Below are 21,909 nucleotides of genomic sequence, written 5' to 3'. Positions count from 1 at the left end.
TAAATACTTGATAGATTGTCGTCAAGTTTGTGATTGTTTTAGAAAACATCTATAGTCCACAAACAGCACGATTCTCATGTTTCTTTTGCAGTAGCAACTGAGCTTTGTTGTGATTGAAAGTTTGTCGCTACAATTGAGTCACTTTAAAGACTTCTTTAAAGACGAGGTACGTACAAGATTAAATATTAATAGAAAGATGTTTTGAATAAGGGAAACAACACATAAAAAAATCTATAAAGAAAAGATCTTCAAAATTTATGTTTGATTTTTGGTTTTTGTCTTTACTAATCCAATACAATTTGTTACATTTACAAATTTGTTTTGACGTTATGAAATATTTCTTGAGAGAGCAAATGATTACTGAATGAAATAGATTTAAAACAAAATTCAATAAAATAACTTGACTTCCATAATGTAATTGAATATTGATTAAGTGGTAATGAGTATTGTACGGAATGTAGTTATTTCATACATTACTTAGTAATGAGTTGTCGTTATCAATAACATGTCTATAACGTATGTATGTCTAATAAGGAAAAGTTTTTTTATGAAAACCATTCCAGATTGTAAGATAAAATAACTTGTTGATGGAGCATTGAGTATGAGATGAGACTAATAATCGTAGAAAATCACTGTTTTTAATTCGGAAAGTCCAGGTAGGCCCATTTGTAACTAGTTATTTTTTGGTTCATCGTCCAAGTTAGATACCCAAAACTTAAGTACTTACACTTTGCTCTAGTATACCTGCGTTCCGGGTAAATAATAAAATAATAAAATTTTGCTGTGTTATAAACACCTTTCCTTTCCCAGCAGTACATTACGAAGAGACAGCAAAAAGCTGACTCTTTGTCGAACTGCTGGGTTATATCATTCATTAAACATTTAAACAGACTTCCCATTAATAAATTTCAATTAAACATATTACTTTATAACTTTCGAATCATTATCTAACACAAACATTTCACTGTTAAGTTAAAATCTCAAGAAGGAAAAAATCCTCTACACAAAAATGAAGGGCATACTGTTAAATTAATTGAAAAGAGTTATGAAAATAAGTTAAAAACAAGTAAGAAATTATAGTCGGGCGAGGCCGTCAATATAATACCCTACACTTTTTACAAAAATAACATGTGTGTTTAAAGCATTTAAGTTGAATTGTACCTTGCCTTAGATATACATATTTAAGCCATTTATTGTTGAATAAAATTGTGGACATTTAAGTGAAATTTTGATGGAAGCTTTTCATAGGGGCTAAGGTCATTTGATGCCCTATTATTATTGAATTCCTAATGGTCATCAAGTCTAGTATAGAATTTGGTTTTTCAGTTTTTTGTCGAGATAAGAGTATATCAAACATAATAATGAACTAAAATGCCCTATAGTTAGGTGAAATAATGGGCCGATGTAAACAACAGGCTTCGTCTACGGTACCACAGAATATCATTGCATTAAGATATGAGTATATTAAACATAATTATAAACTTAAAAACCCTATTCGTCGGGTCCAGTTGTATAGGGGCTAGGTGAAATAATGGTCCGAACTTAACCAGTAGGCTTTGTACCTGGGACAATAGAAGATCATGTACCAAATTTCATTGAATTATCTACAAAATTGCTGTAATTTGATTACAAGGTTTATATGGACAGACAGACAGACGGACGGACGGACGGATGGATGGACGACAGAAGGTCATAGCTAAATCGACTGATTTTGAGCCGATTGGTATACTTTAAGGTAGGTATAGGACCAATATTATTGTGCTAAAGTGGTGTAAGGTATAATAACTAAGCATGGTCGACCTTCTGATAAGATATATAAAAAAGAAATTAAATTTTTATTTCAAAGTCTACTGATTGGACTTTAAGATGTCATAATACATTTTATATATAAGTGTTTTTAAACTGTGATCAGTCATAGGATATGGCAAAAAGTAGTGTTCTCTAAAAAAATTCTGAGGTCATTTAAAGATGCAACTTAGTTAAATCTGTTTTTCGACTTTTCTTGTAATTTTTGTTGGTACCGTTTTATAAAGATTGCTGCAAACGTTACAACAAGTTTCTCTAGAATGGGGTAGAGTACAACAAAACGTAAAGAAACAGATAATAAATCTTAAGTACTTGAAGAGAAAATACAGAACTGTTAAGATCCACATGGTGTAAATGAATTTAAGATTTGATTGAATTATTCCATTAAACAATTCATTTCACAATTAATTGCCATTCATAGAAAAGATAATGAGGCAATTGATTATGATTTTAAAAATTAAAAAAACACAACTTTATTAAAAGAGTTATGATATGAAGACACTGAAATAATGTTCATAATGAAATTTTTATACAACAATTAATTATCTGTTCTAAAAGATTGAGAAAAACATAGAAAACATGTTGTCTAGTAGATTAGGTTATAGGAAAAGCTCACAATTTATAGAGATTACTAGGAGGCCATTTGGCAGTCTTTTTCCTTTAGTGGCAGAGTGAACAATTCATTCTGAAACACAAAATAATTCGACAGACCATATATTACAACATGATCATGTTCAAGGCGAAATCCTTAACTGATACAAAACTATTTGTTTAAAAAACTCGATTTATAACTAACTCAATTAATTACAATTATTTATTTTAGCTTTCATAATGACTTTTAATTACCACACTTAATCACTTTCAAATGACAAAAATTAGTGTAATAAAAATTGTAGTTATTTGCAACAGCAAAAAAAGATGAAAATTGATTTACGCAATGTCATAGTTTGTGCTGTGAAAACGTATGAAAAAAACTTCACAATTTTCCACACTTTAGTAAATGTTTTGAAAAAAAACGCATAAAAAAGTATTTAAAATTTCACAGTTTTTAACATAAATCACTGAGAAAATGTGATAAACGTCAAATCAAACTAAATATTTTTGCTTTATTTTTTTTATTTTTTTCTTCTTCTCTTGGTGGCAAAAAAAAATGCGATAAATTAGAGAAAAAAAGGGAAAATGAAATGAACAGCAATGAACTGTCAGTCAAACATGATCAATATTGCAAAAATAAACAAAATATTTTATTTTCTGCATAACAAAAATAAAAACATGCTCACAGATACTGAGTTACTACATGTATATACAAAGACACGAACTGCACTCACACCCAACCAACATAGTCAGGAGATCTCAAAGGTTTTTCATATTTTAATAGGGGTTTGAATTTCACATTTTTTTAACAAAATTTTGATTTGGAAACTATTTTCTATATATAAAAGATTTTTAAAATCTAAAACATTCTTTTCTTATTTAAATAGAAATCAAAAGTTTAAAAAACAAAAATACAAGATATAATTTTTGATTTGGAATTTAGATTCCAAATTTTAAATGTGTGATTAATTGAAATTTGAGATGAAGTCAATCAATCGATTTGAAATCAATCTTCCATGTTTGCTGGGTAGCAAAAACACTAGGAGGCATATGAAAACAAAAAAGTGCAAAATCTGCATACTCGTTTGTTTGTCAAGACACACTGACTGCACAGTGGCTATAATATGTTTTGGTTTGGCAGATCATGGACTTTTACAACCGATTCGGTTTAGAAAATGTTACGAATATCAGTGATCGACAGTGATCCAGATCGTGTATAGATCAACTGCTTAATATCGCAGTTAATAACAAGGAAGTACTGGACGTTTTTTCTCTGTCTTCATTATAAAGTCAATCTTGTAAAAACGCATGTGAAGCGCATATATAGGAGTCGCAATATATAGATTTAATCAACGAAAGATCTTCCGTATATAATAAATCACCTACTCAGTGTAGCAGATCGTATTCCAGACAGACAAATAAGAATGAGAAGGATTATTAACTGACTGACTAAAACCGCTGATATCTTATAGATATCTGCATTCGATCGATACTCCAAATCGTGTACAAATTCTTTACTTATCTGGTAAGTAGGCAAGTAATAGTGGAGAAAAGTGTAAGTATTTACTTTTTAGGTGAACAGCTACTTATTTTTGTTCGGCGATGACCAAAAAGTAATTGGTTACAAATAGGCTTTACCGACTTTTCCGGGTTCAAAATCGGCTTTACAGTCATTTTAAATTTTTATTGTTTACTCTCTTATTCAATTATTTATATTTTATTATTCTATCTGGAATGGTTTTTACACAAATGTTAAAATTAATATTTCTAAAAAAAACTTATAATATCGACTAGGATTAGTAATGTATGAAATAACTGCATTATCTTCAATACTCATTGGAAAATATTTTACTGGGTAACTGCTCAATGACCTACTTCTTATCTCACACAACCAGAGCCCAAAATATTTTTTCCAAAGAACTGAGCTACACTGAAATCAGATCCTACTAAAGAGTGCAAATTCAGTGTAGTTTAATCCTTTAGAAAGGTATTGTTCTGTCTCTAAGTTGGTAAAGTACAAGGGTCTGGGTTCCGAATTTTTTTTCAAATTTTTATTGGCCTTTTTTAATAAACAAATCCCACTGTGCACTATAAACTAAATGAGCATAAAATGCAAGCAGCACCAATAAACAACTATTGTTGCCTGTATGTATTTGAAATGCAACAATTTGTTTGCAATATGTTGCTTTTGCTGCTGTCTACCGCTGTTGCTCTTGCTACGGGCGCTTTTTTTTAGTGTATATGAAGTGATTTTTTATTTGCCAGAGATGAGTGAGTGAAACCATAAAACTGAGGAGCTGTTACGAAAATAAAATGAAAACAACAACATCATCATTATGTTGGTCATAAAAAACAAAATATTACGCATAAAATGCCAACATAACAACACACACACTGATTTATTTCGTTTATCATCAACTTAAAGAAGAAAGTTTTTTTTCTTCATTTGTCGAGTTGCTCGACTTGACTTGTAGTCATTCGTCGTATGTTGGCAAAAGTGTTGAAAAAAAAATACATATTGGCAATGTTGGATGATGAAACTGAAGACACACGTCGCATGCACAGTTGTATGTGTTTGGTCAAACTGTTGTAAGATAAACATTAAGTGGCAACAATCACAGCCAATCATTTTGTTACGGTTTAGTTAAGTTTTTTTTTTCGTTTAGCTACACACTTGAGCAATGTTTAAAGACAAAAGTGAATTTTGTATATTTTTATTATTTATAAAATTTTAAAATTATTATGGATTTAAAGTTTAAACAATTTTAAAGTAAACATTTTTTTTTTTTTTTGGCAATAGCAATTTATTGCATACTTTAGTGGCTTTAGCAATAACACTTTCAGCAGCATACTTTTAGGCTGCAAATATTAAAAAACGAATATTTTTAAAGTACCATTAACACATTTCCTTGAGTGTAAATAAACTGTTCAATATGGCACAGTTTTTCGTTTTCATTTCATTTATATGTTTTTTTTACCAGGCGGCTAGTTGAGTGTTTTTTTGTGTTTTTTATTCATTTATCTTGCGGTGAATGTGATTGAAAGCCACCGATTTTCAAAGCATTAACACATTCATTTACACGACTGCTAGCAACTATGGGAAAATCTATAGAAACATTTTTTTTTTTTTTTTGTTTTCTTAACGGGGCAATTTGATTGTATACACACAATTACAATGATAGAAATGAACATATTAAAAGTTTTCCGTTTTTTTGCAATTTCCATCATCGTCATTGTTGCAATAATAAAGATGCCCTGTGGACGTTTTAATGCACTGCAGCCACCAAAGCACTTGACATAAAACGTGCATATTAAATTGTCCCAACCATACAACTAAAAAAAAATATCAAGACACACAAAACGAAATGAAAAATGGATGGTAAAATCATAGAGATTTTTTTGTTTGTTTCAATTTTCTTCATTTAACAATTGACCGTAAATGAAAAATTGTTTTAATCACACAAAACTATTTTAAGTGACTATGGGTAAAATGTATATTTAGTTTTTAAAATTAATTGTCAGTAGAAAATGGAGATATAAATGGTTAGAATCATGATTTAAAAATATAGAAGGTTGTTTCAATATGAATTTGTTGACAAGAAGAAGATGTTTGAAGTTTATTATTTGTGTAAATATTCAAAAGAGCGTTGCCATATTAAGAAAAAGTGTAAAATACATTGAGAAATTTTTAAACACATATGTGTAATTCATAAATGATGTACAACGATATATATAAGTGGCTGTTGAATTTGAATCTTATTTGCAATGCGTTCTTTTTAAATCAAAATGTAATTAAGCTTTAGTGGAATTAATAATGATTTTTATTATGTTTTACTTACTTAACTTTATCTCAATAATTATAATCAATTAAGTAAAAAAATGTTGTTAATTATGTTATAACTTTTTTCATTTTTTTGGTTACATTTATAAATTTATTTTGTTTTAAATAACGATTTGAATGCCGAATTCGGAAAAATGTTCTGCCTAAGAAAAATCTTTTTACAATCTTTAAATCTAATTTAGAGTTAGCAAAGTGTGCATATAATTTAATTTAGTGTTTAAAGAATGAAATTGGTTTATATAATCCCCCCTCCGAAAGTACATTTACATAAGTACAATTTTCATCTAATTTTTCACCTGTGACAAATCCGAATTCTTTCAACCCCATTTTTGAAATTATATAACCCCCAAAATTTTCTAATCCATCAGCCTCTATGTCATTTAGCTGGTCTATATCCCCCATAAGTTGTTCTGTATCTTGAAGTTCTACAATCTATAAAGAAATATATTTTGTTTATATCTATTATAATTTCAAATCTATTAAAATATTTGCCTCTTTTTCTTCATCTTTTAAAGAAATGTATATTTGAAACGCTTGAATGGTGTTTCTTGCTTTCGCATTTCGGAAAAAGACAGCTCATTTTTATAAAAATATTTTTTTGTTGTGTTAAAATTTTTTTTTATTTGAATTAAAATATTTGTTATTTATTTTAAGTTTGAATATTTAAAATGAAATGTGGGATTAATATTCATGAATATGGTAGCTTTATTTTATACATAAACTTCAAATCGCCTTTCTTGTCAGATGGTTAATCAGACTGACATTAAGGCTAATTGAAACTACCTTCTAATATATTTATACCATGGTTAGAATAGTTCGGTTACAGAATCTTTGATAGCTGTCAAAATTCATGACCATTAAGGTCTGTTCCCACGACAATTGGTTCAGCGCTTCGGAAAGACTTGATTCTGTATCGGTCAAAGTTTGTCAACTCAGCAACAGCTGTATCAACCGGAAGTTTTTTTCCCCTGGGAAGAACATCCAGCTACAGCCAACCTGTTACAACAACAAAAACCATAAAGGTCATGAAGTTATCGTATTTACAGGTCTATTGTTATATTATTTTGTTTCCACAATTTGGCAGCTTAGGACGACGAATAATACAAATTCCGCCCCTTTTTTTATAAGTCTAAAGTCTTCCTTTCGCCTGATCAAGAACCTCCGGTTAAGAGTTCTCTTTTTTTTTGATGAGTCGTATATTTCAATAGGATTCTCATGATCTTTATTTAGACTTTAAAGGACTCACTTGATCATGAACATCGATTGTCAGTAATTTTTTTTGTACAATCTGATCTTGCATCACAACAAGTCAGTGTTTTCGTTATTGTCAAGGTTTTTATCCGTTATATCGGAAGTTTGGGACACCGTCATGCATTACTGTAAGAAATTGATCATTCTGTACATTGATTATACTGTAAGAAATTGTCAATTGCTAATTACTGGAGTATTTAATCATGTGACAATCCGATGTAGTCTTACATCTCATAATACTCATGTTACACCTCATACAAGGAAAATTTTCCCTGATATTTTGATCGGAAATTTAGAGGGCGTAGATTACAACAATATCAAATCTAAACTATGTAGCTGTTCCTGTGACTGAGATTATGATGTTCTTGAGATTGTGATCGCAACCATGTGACACTTTTACAATAACTCGGAATACTTATGTTACACTTTCAACATAAACCACTTGGAGGAACCGATCTATTACATGGATGTACTTAACATTTACATTAAGATCGCGACCGTTTCTAAAACCCAGTCGAATAGTATTTATATAAAGTATTTCTCTAACAAATATACGATTTCCATAAATTTCCTACAGGGCTTTCACACTATGTTTGTTTCCATAATTTGTAGGTATTAAAAAATTTACTTCAAACTCATATACATAAAAAACAAAAGAGAAGTGAAAAAAAGCATGAAAAACAATTTTTAAATTTATTCCAAGAAAAATTAACTACAAAAAGTCACAATTACGTGCGTTTAATATTTATAAACAAACCAAACTAAATAAAAGAGATAAAAAACTTCAACATAAATGGTTAAAATCATCAACATGTTGATATATTTTGTACTTTATGCTCATTTTATAAAGATTTATATGAAAGCAAGTAGTTATGTTGCACACAACTCTTGTTGAAAAAACACATAAAGCTCACATAAAGTGAAAGTAAATGTTTATAAAATAATAAACTTATTTAAAGTCAGACATATTAATATAGAAAAAAAATTAAATTGTTTATATATTTTTCAACTACAAAAACATTGTAGACATGCTGATTTTATTTTAATTTCAAAAATTTTATGCTAAATTGTGAAATGGCAAATTCATTAAAAAGGCGTTAATTTCGAAAACTAGAGAAAGGTGGAAATTTGTTTTGTCATAAATAAAATAACAATTTTGTATAATAAACGTTATTAATTAGCTTAAGAAAATCATAAATAAGAAAAACCAAAAAAAATGTTAGAAAATTTTAATTTAATTCCTTTTTGGCATAATGCATGTCACCATATTTAGTTGAACAAACAACAATGAATAGCACAATGTTATGCTGCTGCCACTCACTTTAATGATGTTGAAATGTTTTGTTTGCCAAAACCACCACCAATTTCATCATCATCATCATAATGAAGAAAATCTTGATTGTTGGCAATGCAATGTTTCTGATCATTTAGACATTGACTTAAATTTCTCCTTATCTGTGTTATTGTATTGTGAAACGCACTTTTTAACATTGGTGACCCATATTTGGCCTAAAGGCATCCAGCCAAACAAACCCAAAATCCCGTTTTCTTTCCTTGTCATTATTTAGCTTCTTTTAAATTCGTGTATTGTTTGTTGTTGTTTTTTACAGTTGCATGTTTGTTACTTGTATGCAACTTCATAATTTATGGAGGTTTTTCAATGCGTATGATTTTTGTTTTTGTTAAATATTGGTTTTTTTTATAATTAACTTTTGTGTCAAAACACACGCCCCAAATAAATGATTCTTAATCAAGCTTAAATTTCTCTGTAAATTTTTAAGGAGTTTATATTAGGAGTGTTCACAATGTAAACAGTTTGACATTTTTTCTGAATTTACTGCTAGACTAGACATTATCTGTACAAAATATGAGATCAGGTTGGTAAAACAGATTTTCACAAAAAAGCTTAAAATGTTAAAATCTTGTTTAAAACTTTTTTAAATATGTTCAATAAAATAAAAAGCTTTTTTTGTAAAAAAAGCTTTTAAGCAAAAATCTTAAAATGTATAAAGCTTTTTAGCAAAAAAGCTTAAAATGTTAAAAGCTTTTTTTAGCTTTTATCAAAATATGTTAAAATATTTAGCAAAAAAGCTTAAAATGTTAAAAGCTTTTTTTAAAAGAAATAAAAAATTTGTTTATATGAAAAAGCTTTTTAGCAGAAAAGCTTTTTATAAAATAAGCTTTTTGTGAAAATTTGTATTTTTATAAATGAATATTCTTAAACTAAAAGTTTGTTGTAATATTAAAAATAGAAAATTTTTTGGAAAAAAAGCTCTTTTTATGAAAAAAAGCTCTTTTTATGAAAAAAAGACAAAAAAGACGAATCTTTTTTATAAAAAACATTATTAAATTACATATGTAGTACATTTTGAAAAAAAATTTTAAAAAATTTTTGTATTCTAATATTGAAAGAAAAGCTTCTTTTATAAAAAAAAAATACTTTTATGTAGTTAACAAAGCTTCTTTATAGCAAAAAAATCTTTCGACTTTTGTAGTGAAATAGGTAAGTACATTTTATAAAAAAACTTTTTGGTTTTTATTTAAAATGGATTTCATATTGATTTTTATTTAAATACACATTGTATGAATAGTTTTCTTTACCAAAAAAGTTTTTTTTATTTTTCTTGAAAAAATTACATTTAACAAAAAAAATACGATATATTTATTAGAAAAATAAAGAGTTTTGAATGTTTCAAATTATGAGATAAAAACTTTTAGTCTTTATTTTTTTACCAGAAAAGCATAAAACTTAATTTGATTCACTTTTTTAAAGTTTGAAAGAAAATGCTTTTATTTAAACCATTATCTTAAAAATGATGATGATTCTATAAAATATCTTAAAATGTTTAAAGCTTTTTCTAAAATTGTGTTCAAATATTGTTGTGTTATGTTTTTTCGATTGAAATTATACATCAAAGTGTTTATAATTGTTCAATAACATCCGTTGTCAAAGTATGTTATCAAATCAACAACAAAAAAGAAAAAATTATACTGTTTTACCAAAGTTGTTTTGCTGTCATTTTGAGTTGTCAAAATGACAGCAATTCGTTGACGAAGTTTCAACTATGCATTGTCAAAGCAACACAAAGCGTAATTAAAATGACAACAATGCGTTGGTGCAATAACAACTAAATGTTACCAAACAAGGTATGCTGACTTTGACAATGGATGTATCAATGTTGGTACTTTTCTACTGGTTTTTCCCTCTGTGTAGAGTTTGTCTTTTCAATAAAATATATTTTTTATACAAGAAAATTAAAAAATAGCTCTGTTTTGGAAATTTTAAATTTATAGAAAAAAACAAATTAGAAAAACAAACATTTTTGTTTAAAGTTCTAATCAACTATTTGTGAAAAAACTTTAGACCAGGTTAATAATTACTTCGCAATAGAAAATAACAACTGTCCTCGCAATTAAATAGTTAACAGCATTCATAAAGTGACTAACTGTTACATTTATAATAAAAATCTTAAGAGAATATCTACTTCATTTTTAATGCCTTAAATTACACTTGACTTGATTTACCACTTGAAATTTTGCGATAAGAAAAACTAAATTATAAAATGTCTTGGCACCTACTCCTCTCTCTCTCTACTCCTTCGTTTACTTAACAATATGTTTTAGTTTTTCTTCAAAATATTTAACTTATTTTTCTAGTTTGTAGGATGACAAGTAAAACAACTTGTGAGGAGGTTAATATTTTGACACTAAATGCAATAATTCATTCGTTTCTTTCTTTCATTTATTCAAAAAAAATATATATAGTCAAGTAAATTAAACTCAAGTCAAGTCATTCAAGTCAAGTTACCTGCTGTTGTCACTTTAAGTTAAAAGTATGACTTATTTGCTCGCTAATTGCAGTTCGTGGGTACACTTTTCACACTAATTTCTTTACACCATATTGCAGTTTACTTTTATCTCCGTTTTTGTTTTGCTTTCATTTGTTAATACAGCCTACAATAATGTAGGTGAACAAGGTATTTAACAGTTTTTCTTTAACATATTTTAACAGTTGTCTTCATTAGATTCTCTTAGCGAGTTTATAATGTTTTGGACATAGTACCTAAGTACAACTAATCTACAGTGGAATTCATGTCTTAATTTTCTGGCAATTAACTGCTTTCAAAAAAATACTCAATTTGACAAATTGTACAGCTGCTCAAAGATACCAAGTGGGTCTTTATTAACACATTTATTTACTGTTTTCAATAAAATAAAACATACAAAAATGTTATTTAAACGGTTGAACTATAATAGCTTTCCTTAAGCTGATTAGAAGTGTGTAAAAAGGAAGGTAGAAATTAAAAAAGTATTAAGTACAAACTTACCGTTGATTTGAAGAATTGAAAATTCTGTAAGTAGAAAAGAAAATAAGATTTAATTAGTTAACAATTAATATAAAATCAAAAAATATAAATATAAATTAAAAGCAACATTGCAGACAAAATTCACCTCTATCGCCAACATTATTCATGTAAAAAAAAAATTATAGATTTTTTACTCTTTGTTTAATTCTATGTTTGCAAGACGGCTTATTAAAAAGATACAAAAGGAAGTAATTGAGGACAAAAAAGTACAAAGCTTCTCCTATAAATTTTCATTCCATCAGGATCTAGAACTAGGACCTATTCAATAATTTAGAAAATCAAAAAGTCCCAAAAAAAAAAGTACGGGAAAGTTTCCCTTTTATAAATATTAATGCAATCAGTTGCTATATGTCTAATTTTTCGTTGAAAAACAAAAAGCACCAAAAAAATTCACTTTTAGGTTAAAATTTTCTTTTAAATCAAAATGTACAAATTGAAGAACGAATAAATATCAACAATCATTTCCTAAAGATTTTTTTCAAACAGGACTCTGAATTTTTTGGTTCAATATTAAAGAAAATTGATATAGTACTATTAATGAACAAAAAAGTACCGAAAAAGTCTCCTTTTATAGGTTTACATTTGCTCCAGACTATATATGCTTAATTTTATAGTTATAGGTGCAGTTTTATATTAAAGAAATCGGTTGTTAAACGCACTTTTTATTTGGGACTTATTGCGAAAAGATAATTGTTCAAAAGATTTGGACACATGTTACCTTGATGATCTTCCCTCATTTTGGTGTTATTTTAATTTCGGGGAAGAGAGGAGAGGAGATTCATGGTCAAATTCAGAATTTCGGGATAATTTCTGTGTTGTTGCGTAGACAACAGATACCCCACAGAGAAGTGACTGTGGAACCAAGAGGAAGAGTTGATGTCAAGTGTATATGACACGGGAGGAATGTGGAGTATGCAGACCTCATCCATTCGTATAGCTTGTGTGTGTATTTTTGATACTTTCAGAGTTTACTACGTTTATACCAAATTTGCCACAGTGTGTCCTTAGCTTATTTAATGGATTCGTATTTCGGTCTACCGAGTGCAATTGTTAAATCAACAGACGGATGGATGGCATATCCGTGTTAATAACGGAAGTAATAATGTTTTTGCATGTAGAAAGTTAAGCAACGAGGCCGGAATGGTTAGAGATTAGATAGATCTAGTTCTTGAGGAAAGTTCTTGAACATGGACCGGCATACCCATATACAACAAATAAGAATCTATAGTTGAGACTGGCCGACCTAAAATCGGGACTGGCAGAGACGAATTTAGGGGTATGCAGCCTCGTACATTCGTATACCTTGAGTGTGTATGTTTGATGATTTCGAGGTTTACTCTGTTTATACCAAATTTGTTACAGTGTGTTTTCAGCTTATTTAATGGTGCTATTCCTAAACCAACAGATATCATCCATCCGTTTTAAAAACGGGAGTAATGTTTATGCTTGTCGGAAGTTTAGCAACGGGACAGTAATGGTCAGAAATTAGATAGATCTAGTTCTTGAAGTAAGTTCTTGAACATGGACCGGCATACCCATATACATGAAATAAGAATCTATAGTCGGGACTGGCCGACCCTATGATGCACTACAACAGTGAATAGTATGTAAAAAATGTGAATTATTTTTGCTCTATTATTACTTGTGTTTATTGATTTTTAAATCATTTTCTAAAGGGGACTTCATTTGAGGGCTAAGGTCAAATGAAGACTTGATCATTATCAAAATTACTAGTAAGATTTAGACTTGCACAAAACAAAGTTGTGCTAGTTTTGGTAGAAATACGAGAACATTTAACATAACTATGGGCTCAAAAGCCCTATTTGGGGGGTATGGTGAAATAATGAACTGATTTTAACTATTTTTTATTTGCGATTACAAGGTTTACATGAACAGACGGATATAGTTGAGCGGAAGGATTCTGAGACGATTTGTATACTTAAAGGTGGGTATAGATGTAGTATTTCAATACGTTCAATACATCAACATAAAACCAATATACCCTACCCTCTTAAATGGTGTAAGGTATAACATTTACACCATCATGACTCAGATGTTTATTCTTGTACGAATGATTGCTAATAACTGTTTGAAAAAGTAAGTGATCGTTTCATTTCCAACATATATTATAAAATGACACATTTCTTAACGGAATTTCCGTTTTAATGCATTTCAAATTAATGCACTTTAATGACATTTAATACAAAAAGAAATAAATGCAATTTTTATAAATAAAAAATTATAAACTTTTTTCTAAATTTCTTTAAATACATTGTCTCTATCTATCATACAGTAGCAGCAGGCGTAGTTTAGTTTCAGTTATTGACCTATTTACCTCATAGTCTACATTACATTGAATTATATACATATACTAATACATTTACAATGTACATACTTATATAAATGTATGAGTAATGAATGAGTAAGTGGTTTTTCTTTGTCGTTTTCCTTTTTTTCTGTTTTCTGTTAATGTGTGTTAATACATCATTTTATATCATATCATCATTCTGATATATATGTATAAACATTTTTCCAACTGCCATGTCCGTTTTCCATCAACATCTTCTTTCTATTCTACATTTTTGTGGCAATGGAAAAGAAATGTAAAGAAAAGAATACAAATGAACATTTAAGTAAGACAAACATTTTTCCCATTGTCACTTTCAATAAGACAAGGAAGAAGACGTGTAAACGCAATATATGCAGCAGTTAGTTGCATGCAACATAAACAATAACATCACAGAATGAAAGAAAGCAAAAATATTATCTAAAGAATGTAGCAAATAAAATGAAAAATAAAAAAACTTAGAATGAATTTCCTCTTAGATTTCTTTCTTTTTTTTAGACGTTGCTCTCTAAAGCGGACATAATTCGCGTAGTATTGTTGCAAGTAAGCTTATAAGTATATGAAAGTATTTAAGTATCTTTATGGGTATTAGTAAGTAATATATATATTTTTTTTGTATTTTTTTTGCTATATACTATTGTACAAGTATTTATATATTTATTTTATAATGAATCACGCATGCTGCAAGCTACTAATACCATATGCTACAACTAATAACTGGCAACAATGCAACGACAACTGAGCAAACGAGGAAAAAAAAAGAACTTATCAGCGAGTTTTGTTTTAAACATGACTCTGTTAAGTACTCTATCCTCTCCACCCCCTCTGCTTTACACTCTTTGCCACTTTATGTTGAACATGTAGTGAAAATATGCTTGTAGTTAAATTCTTAAGAAAAATTGTTCAACAGAAAGAAGCTGGGGAAAAAAATGAAAAGTAAAATTCTATTATACTGGTATGACATGAAAAAGATTTATGGGGGACATAATAAAAAGTGGAAATAAAATTTATTATTTGCAATCAGTTTTCAATTTCATTTAAGAAATAATGAAATATAAGCTAAAATGAAGTTTATAAATATTTATACTGAAGTAAATAGTTATAGGTGTAAGTAAGGATTAGTTTTATGAAAGAAATAAATGTAGTGAAATTTGGCCACATCTGACTATACATAGTTGAACCAAAAGGTTATTTTCAAGTGGAGAACGTGATTGGCTATTCAAGTTTATAGCGCTTCTACCAACCACTGCAACCACCGGAAAGGACATAGGGATGGTACCGAAAATCCTCTTTTTAAACACGCAGAGAAAAACCATGGTTGTGGTAACCATGTTCTAAGAGCAACACATATGTGTAAAATTATGATTGTAGTCAAAATATATTATGATTATTGTAACAATTTAAAATATACTATGATTAAATACAGTTGAAATATTTTATCATAATGTTTTTTTTCTTTTTCATAATATTGTTTGTTATACATAACTATATTATGACCTCGGATCAAAATGATGTTCAAAATATAACATATAATGGTTATTTGTAAGTTTATATGGTTGTAAGTAACATAATATGTTTTCATTGTTACCTTTATTTAGTTATGGAAAAAATTATTTTTGAGGGAATCATACTAAAATTTATAATTGCCATAAACATGAAAATGTTTACAGTAACAACAATATAGTTTAACTTAGTTATAGTAACCATGTCGAGCAATGTTTTTTTCTCTGCGTGTAAATTTTAAAGATTTTAGTGGTTTGGCCCACTGACGGACATATCCTGGTATATATTTCTTGTATTGTTAATTATTATTTTCCAAAAGTTCAGTACCTTTTCAAAACCCAAAATTCTGGACAGTCGGGTGGAACAAATTTGTTAATATTACTTAAATACCTCTTAATGACCTTTTATTTATAGTGACTTAATGCCAAATAAGTCCAGAAATCTCTGTGCAGCTTAAAAAGCTTAAAGATAGTCAAAGCTAAGTATACCAATCGTCTTAGTATCACTTTCTGATTCGATTAAGCTATGTCCGTCTGTCTGTGTTTACATTGTAAATTAGCCAATTTGAAACGAAGACATTTGAAAATGGTTTAAATCGGCTCAATATTTCACCTAGACTCCATACAACCTTATCCCCCAAATAGGGATTTGTGCTTATAATTATGTTAAATTTTGTTAAATCTCTAAAAATCGGTAAATTTTAGGAGTTTCATTAAAACTTATAATCGAACTTATGTGGAAAATTTTGAACTTAATAAGACTCGCATTCAGCATTAGCTAGGCTCTTAAAGGATTTCCTTATAATGACTTTTAAAGCAGTGACAGGTAACCTTTCAGGTATTTTGCTTTCTCTTAAAGTCCATATTTTAATTGTAGAATTTTATATTTGTCAAAAGGTAGCACAGTGTAGTGAATATATCTAATATTTAAAACTGATTTATTTATATACAAATTTGCTCAATAAATATTTCTTAAAACTACAGCTATAACTTATAGCTAATAATGAAATGCATATTTACATTTGAAATAAAATTATGAAAAAAAACTGTAACAATATGATAATAAATATGAATATCTTTTGTACTATTAAAAGTTGAATAAACTTTATAATTTTAACATTTTCTCACGTTTTTTTTTTCCAGCCGGTAACTAATTTTTATTATATTTATGTATATAGTTTGTTGAAATAAATTTATTAATATTCAGTTTAGTCATCAGTCAAAAACAAAAAATAATAATAAAATATAACGCAACAAGTGGCCGAAGGGAATGAGTGAAAAAGTTAGTGACCATTAACAAAAATCTTCCTTAGCCCGCCCCTTAAGAAAAATAAAAACAACACAAAACATTGTTAAAAATTTGTATGCATAAATTAATAAATATAAAAAAGGCAAAAAATTATTTATTTAAGAATAACAAACTACACACAATACAATAATGTAATAAATTTTTAATGAAAAAAAATAAACCAACACAAAAAATTATTTGACACGCACACTCAAAAGCCTTAATTAACATAATTTTAATCAGACACTTGAGGCAATTTTTAAACTTAAACAAAAAAACACGAAACTTCTTAGAAATGAAATTTGAATTTAACACAAAAACAAAGGAATTCACAACAAGATGTAGTGTAAAGAATTAAATAAATATAAAAGAATTAACAAATATATATGTTAAAGTTTGTTAAGTTTTTAACCCTTATTTCAAAGTATTTAATTTAATATTTAGTATTACGGACAAAAGTGACCATTAAATACATTAGAATAAATTAATAGTTAGAAATTATATTGAGATAATATCGATTAGATAAGTTTTACATTTCTCAAGAACAAAAGATGGTGGGGTTGAAGACCCCGTTAATTTGTTTAATTTTACATGTTAGTGTGTTAAATTTACCTCTTTTGTCATTTTTCAAACACGATATTGAAATAATAATAATAAATAAGTATTTAACAAAAAGGGTAAACGTTTTACTATAACATCCACTGAGAGACTTGTAACGAGTATATAAATAGTCCACACATACCTATTCATGGTTGTCAGATCTTACAACGTTGGCAAAAATGCCTAACAATGTTGCAAGACAAAAATTGACGTGATCTAACAAACGTGTATACATCATAGCCTTACACTAACTTTACACTTTAAACTTTTTTCCATCGGTTTACGATCTGTGCTGATTTCTTGATTTCTTAAATTTTTCTTACTATTATGAATTTATAAAGGAATCTTCAGGAGCCAATGGATGCTGTATTACAAGCGTATCACAACAACTCAAAATTTTCTTAAGCTGACATTTCCTTAGAAACTGAATATTGAAGAGGTCATTAGGGTGGAATGGGGACCTTTCGCCATAGGGGCGCATCTGTTTTGATAATTTGAATTGCAAAATATAAAACACCTTACTTACACCGGTAGGTTGGTTAAGGAACACACAAAAGATCCGATATTTCTTAAGATTTGGACTGCACAAGTCAGTAATAATGCGACATTTAGATAAAAAATTTTTTAAGGAATTGTGAAAGAAAGCAAATTAGCGGTTAGCAAGAAATAGGAAGATTTAAAAAAATTTTAATTTAAGTTAAGAATTTATCATATTTTAAGCTTATTTATTCTCAAATAGTATAGACTTTACTAAAGTCTAGTATATAGTCATAAGTTTAGTCTAAAGTCTTCCGATTTCTTCTAGCGGCTTTTGCAAAATAATTTGAACTGATATAATTAAAACAATTAGTAAGACAATTAGGTCACTACAAAAACTAGATAATTCAATTGTAAATTCTTACAACATACAATACACTTTTCAATGACTACTACATTGTTATACTAATACTGTGTTATATTAATACCATCAAATTCATTAGTCCTCTTGTCTGTAGATTTACAACCACTACTTTTTCTAATTACTTGTAAGCTATAGTGATAAAAACTTCCATCCAATGACATTCCCATGTTAAAATAATTACTTAACATGCTTTTAAGCAAGTAAAGCCTTTGAACCCATTACAAGGTAATGAAAGCTTTTGATGAAAAACAGTCATTTCCCTCAACATCTAGTAGCTGGTTATTTTTATTAATAGAGTCTAATGGTTCATTGGATTTTTAAATTAATGCACAAAGTTGTTGTAACAGTTCTACAGATTAGTTCTGCAACTGGTTATTTGAGAACAAGTATCTTTTTTAGTTATATTACTTGCAGAGGCGTAAGACGTAAGGTGTTTTAAAGTAATCTCATCATAAGGAAATCCTAATCCTAATCGATGTTCGATCCCTTTACCGGACATTACAATACGGTCAAATTAGTTTGAAATACAATGGTGTATCTTCTTTTTTTGGAGCCATTTGTTTGAAAAATTTCAAACAAGAACTAACAATTTACATCAGGGTTGTACTAAGTTTAAGGGTTTTAGAAATAATTTTGTATGAAAAATAGATTTATAAACATTTATTAAAAGTTTATGAATAAGACGCTTAGTTAATTTAACAGGGTTGTACTAAGTTCAAGGGGTTTTACAACCCATTTTATATAAAAATTTGATTTATAAACATTTATTAAAAGTTTATGAATAAGACGTTTAGTAAATTTAAATCTTTTCAGAACATAAACAATATTATAGAGTAATAGTTTATTTAAAATATTATGCATTTTACAGTATTTATAATCAAGCAAATTCCAAATAAATTAATATACAACATATTCAAATCCAGTCATTACTAAACTACTCTTAGGTAATGCAAATGTTGTGCAATAGTGTTTAAAAGATATGTGAGCTTTTAAGGAAAATTTTGTGTTAAAGTATTTAAAGATTAAAGACTAGCAAAGTGAATATGATTTTTTTTAGAATTTCCCATCATAAATTTTGATTTAATCCATTTACTAAGCATAATTCTTCCAACTAGTGATTATAAAAATTATGATTATTTTTTTATTCTGACACACTAACCTAAAAAAATAAATAGATTTTTTCCTTAGTTAATTCTACATATTTTTTTTTCAAACTAAAATTGTTAGCCCACAGCAACAAACTGCTACTTTTAATTAAAAGCAACAACATTTTCGCACAATAATGAAAATGAACAACGAATAGAAAAAAGAAAAGAAACAAATTAATCAAACTTAAAAGACAAAATTAAAATTAAAGACCAAATTATAAATCCCATAAAAAAATTAACAAAAAAAAAAAACTGACCGTGTGAACTGTGAAAGCATAAAGAAAAAATGCTAATAAAGATAAACTAAATTAAGATTATTAAATCAACTTATTTTTTCTTTTACCTTTTGTTACATCCAAACAAAATGACTAAAACCAGATTTAAAATTAAACTGAAATTTTTCCTTCTAACTTTAGCAGTTTGTCCCCTAAATTAAAATTAGAGGAAAATTTAACTTCCCTTTCATTGTTGTCTGTGTGTGTTGAGAAATTGAATTAAAATTTAGTTGGTGGTAACAAACCGCCAAAAACAACAGCAACAACCATGATGAAGTTGATGGGATGTTGAAATTAGCATTTTTTTACTCTACAAAAAAATCAAACAACGATGACTTAGGGGCTTTTGTAATAGTGATACTTTTTTTCTACAGGAAAATGTACATAAATTTGGATCTACTTGCTCTCTTTACAATTCAATTGTTGTTTAGTGTAAAAATGTTAATTGGTAAGGAAGGTGGCTTCATTTGGTTGCAGGGAGATTTTGGTCTCAAACTGAATGACGGATGGACAAATAAAATGAATGAATATTTCTGGTTAAGTGGATAAATAGAGAGTTTTTCTATCGTTTTTTTTTCTTTGGAGTGTTTATTGTCTTGTTTTTAGTTAACACAATTTAATTTTATAATTCAGCCAGACAGCCAGGCATCTTCTAGTTGTTATTGGTCAATTTAAGTCAATTTTGATTTAAAAATAAAAAAAAAACAAACACAAGTGTTACGAAAATTATTAGAAAATTTAAATATTGCATCATTTATTTAATAAGATATTACAAAAATGCTCAAATTTATGTTATATTAGAATTAAACAGCTAAAAGTTTTTTTATTGGGCCTAGGTGATATAGAGTTCCGATTTTAACCTATGTCAATTGAGTTCGTGCTTGGACCAAAAATATTACATTTCACCGAACTATTCCCTAAATTGTCATCTATATAAAGTTTACAATGACGGTATAACCTCCGAAATGGTTCTAAGTCGATTGGATGGGCGTAGATCCAATTTTTTAGTGCTTTATGAACATCAGCATAAACGTATAAGTGTGCGTGAAGTTCAATTCGAATTTAATTAGCAAAGACACAAACCATATATTTTTGCAGCTAACAGTGCGTTGTTACTCACTTAACAGAACATTGTAACTAATGGAGGAAAAAAAACTGAACATTTTGAAAACATGTTGAAGTTTCCATACAACCAACTATATGGAAATAGTAATACATGGGCTCCTTAATGGAATATCTGTATTTATATAGTAAAACATCGTAAATATTCAAATTTGTTTTCAAATTTTTTGGAGAGGATTATTGGAACTGGATAGAAGTAACATAGGTCTCACTATGTAGAAATAGTGGTCCTAGGTCATAGATCCTCATTAGTGGTTTTTCTGACGCCATCTTGGAAGATTAACTTCTTTGGAAAATTTATGGAGAAGATTAGTGAAATTGGGTAAAAAGTTACACATGTACCCAGCCGCCGATCCAGCTCGATATTTTGGAGCAGAAACTTTGTTTTTTTAATTATTTTCTTTTTTACATTTTCCTCATTTTTATATTTTGTATGAAAAATGTTCGGGTTAAATTTCTCCTTTTTCCCACCGTGTTTGCATATACCACTATATAGAAATAGTGGCCCAGGGGATAGTTACTTGAACTCCACTAGTGAAATTTCTGAAATAATCTTGCAACTCGATAAATATTTCAACGTTTTTGAAAACTATAATTAATATTTCTAGAGGAAAAATTGTGTACACGATTTGTGGAACTGAGTAAAGGAGTAGGTAGTAAATTGGTTAAATTTTTAAAATAATCGCGGGACTTTGACAGATTTAATTTTTTTTTAATTTTTTGGAAAAATTGTTTAAACGATTAGTGGAACTGAGTGAATTATAGAAATTTCTCAAATAATTATGGGACTCCCACAGACAAAGATTTGATTTTATTTGAGAAATAGAAAATTTCTGGAAAAAAATAGTGGAACTAAGTGGAAGTTAC

The 21,909-nt window shown here is 28.3% G+C and overlaps 1 protein-coding gene across 1 annotated transcript in view; it reads right to left on the bottom strand.

The window, feature by feature from the left end:
- LOC111690014 overlaps positions 1 to 21,909 on the bottom strand; it is a 202,286-nt gene that overhangs the window by 123,495 nt on the left and 56,882 nt on the right. The window contains exon 3 of the mRNA XM_023452479.2: positions 11,821 to 11,844. The gene's annotated coding sequence lies outside the window, so the exon portion shown is untranslated. The remainder of the gene's footprint in view (positions 1 to 11,820; positions 11,845 to 21,909) is intronic.

The sequence above is a fragment of the Lucilia cuprina genome, chromosome 4, assembly GCF_022045245.1.
Source record: "Lucilia cuprina isolate Lc7/37 chromosome 4, ASM2204524v1, whole genome shotgun sequence".
Lineage (NCBI taxonomy): Eukaryota > Metazoa > Arthropoda > Insecta > Diptera > Calliphoridae > Lucilia > Lucilia cuprina.
This window is presented reverse-complemented; position numbering and strand designations above follow the sequence as displayed.